Source organism: Myotis brandtii, unplaced genomic scaffold, assembly GCF_000412655.1.
Source record: "Myotis brandtii unplaced genomic scaffold, ASM41265v1 scaffold155, whole genome shotgun sequence".
NCBI lineage: Eukaryota > Metazoa > Chordata > Mammalia > Chiroptera > Vespertilionidae > Myotis > Myotis brandtii.
In genome coordinates this window covers 3,130,798-3,133,414 of record NW_005355621.1, presented here as the reverse complement: position 1 = coordinate 3,133,414, position 2,617 = coordinate 3,130,798, and the positions used below count along the sequence as shown (strand labels likewise).

General features: G+C 47.6%; 1 long non-coding RNA gene across 1 annotated transcript; it reads right to left on the bottom strand.

The window, feature by feature from the left end:
• Positions 1–1,881: 1,881 nt before the first annotated feature.
• LOC106725316 lies at positions 1,882–2,611 on the bottom strand. The gene is made up of 2 exons (XR_001361181.1): positions 2,336–2,611; positions 1,882–2,062 (listed from the first exon to the last, which is right to left on the bottom strand). It is a non-coding gene; the product is annotated as an uncharacterized LOC106725316 (long non-coding RNA).
• Positions 2,612–2,617: the final 6 nt, after the last annotated feature.

The following is a 2,617-nucleotide window of genomic DNA, read 5'->3' as shown; positions in this document are numbered from 1 at the left end:
CAGGTGGGCAGTAAGGAGTGAGGGGTCCCAGACTGCATGTCATAGAGACCGGTCAACCGGTTGTTCCGGTCGTTCAGTCATAATGGTTGCTTAGGCTTATATATATATTTTCTTGATTTCAGAGAGGAAGAGAGAGGAAGATAGAAACATTAATGATAAAAGAGAATCATTGGCTGCCTCCTGCACGACCCCTACTGGGGATCATGCCTGCAACCTGGGCATATGCCCTTGACCAGAATCAAACCCGTGACCCCCCAGTCCTCAGGCCAACGCTTTAGCCACTGAGCCAAACCAGCTAGGGCAGCTCTTATGGTTCTTATTATGGTTGCAAGACACCTCAGCAATAACCATCAGGAAACTGTTAGGACTGATCAAATAACTGAATTGATACCCCCTCCCCTAGGAACTGACCTTTTGACTTCACAACCCACATTCCTTTTCACTTAGACCACATTCCACCTGCTAAGACCACATTTCACTTGCTAAAACTATTATCTTTCCCTTCCGGACTTTCCCAGGATCCAGACCCACCCAGAGAGTTCCCTGCCAAAAAAGCCCACCTAGAATCCTTTAAGACCTCTGACTCCCCATCCCTAGGTGCTGGCGCCATTTTGAGGTTCAGCCCATCTGGACTCCAGATGACCTAATAAATTTATAATCCCTTACTACTTTTAGCCTCCTTTGGCAACCCCAACAGAAATGTTGAAAAGACACTGGTTTATTATTTATAAGACCTCACTGGGGCCCCACAGTGAGGTCGCAATAGAGAGAGTGTGAGCATGCATGTGCATGGGCCTAGGGTCTGCTTTATTGGGGTCAAGGGTGGGAAGCCGAGGGTTTCAGAGTTCACTATCAGTGGATTTAAAACAAAAGAGCGGAAATTAAAGCACTGGAAAAGGAAAAAAACCAAGTAGTCCAAATGGTCATTTATTGAACTCAACCAAGATTCCTAAAACAAAGGAGCCTCAGTTAGGAGAGGCGGCCTGGCTCTTTAATCTACATTTGTGTGTGTATGTGTCTGGCAGTGTGTCTGTGTGTGTGTGTGTGTGTGCCTGGCAGTGTGTCTGTGTGTGTGTGTGTGTGTGTGTATGTGTATGTGCCTGGCAGTGTGTGTGTGCGCACCTGGCAGTGTGTGTGTATGTGCCTGGCAGTGTGTGTGTGCGCACCTGGCAGTGTGTGTGTATGTGCCTGGCAGTGTGTGTGTGTGTGTGTGTGTCTGGCAATGTATTTATTCTAAATAGCCAGTCTATGAAGTGGATGCCTCTTTGAAATAATGCCTTGGCAATTAAAGCTTAAGTTAGGCACTTGCATTATCAAAAGAAGAAGACAAAAAAATCAATTGTCAGGGTTTAAGTATACCTACCATGAGTCAGGTTCTGAGTAGGACCTATTAAGGGACACAGTATTGATAAAAGTTCTGAAAAGTTTCAAAATATTAAAAGTTTTAAACAATTGACATAATACAAATTAATGTGTATTTACTCATGAAAGTCCTTTTCTTGGATCCCAGAATGAAGAAGCCACATGACTCACAGAGCCACAGCCATCTCCCAGCCCACATGTTACGTTAATGAGAAATAAACCTTTGTTTCTGTAAACCACTGGGATTTTGGGGTCATCTGTTACCACAGCTTAACTAGGGAAAGCTAACCAATACAGCAGCCATATTTTTCATTACGCAAACTAGAGAAAGATGAAAAGCTATCTCCATTAAGGGTTATTTAATGAAGTCCTTGTACAAACACTAGTGACAACTTGAGAAATAATGAGACAAAAACTAGCTGTAAGAGCCATTGAGAAAACAAAACACTACAACACAGGGGTAGTCTGGAAGGTTATAAAGAAAACGTGATGCCTGAATGGCATCTACTATAGACTTCAAAGAGCAATATTTTTATATATCCAAAGTAAACCAGACAACGATTTGTGTCAAGTTTTACATTTCACAAGCAATTTTACAATCACCTCAATGTACAGATTAGGAACCGGAGGTCTAAGATAGTACAGGGGCTGGCCTCCCAGGTTCTTTGATTCCATAGACTCTTCTTTCTCCCACATCACGCTTGATAATGAATGCAAACCAGTTTTTAATCAGGATAACATTTGGGGTGGAAAGGCCCGGATAATCCTGACTGATTAGCATAACAGCCCCACCTACCCAGCGCCCCCAGAAGACATCCTCACCCACTCACCCCCATCACCGCCCACCACCGAAGCGCGGGGGTGGAGGGGGACAGGAGCCTACGTCAGCAGCGCGCTCCCCCTCCTCCATTCCTGTCCTCCACCCTTCCCGAAAGGCCAAGCGGCCAGCAGAGGAACCCAGAGGGGGACCAACCTGATTGGGCTGTCCTGCGACACGTGACCCTCACAAGTCCTGGGATTTGGCTAGGCGCAGCCGGAAGCGCCGCGCAAAAGAGGGGTTTGCGCTGGGGGGGAGGGGCGCTAGGAGCCTGGGGCGGAGCTTGAGCGCTAGCCGCGGCCCCAGTTCTGCCGGCCGTCGGGTCCAAGCCTCGGGATATTGTACCGCTGCACCTCCGCCACGATACGACAGCGACCAGTCGCTCGCTTGCGTGGCAGGAGCAGCCGTCCGCGGGAGCGGCAGCCGGGCATGGAAGCG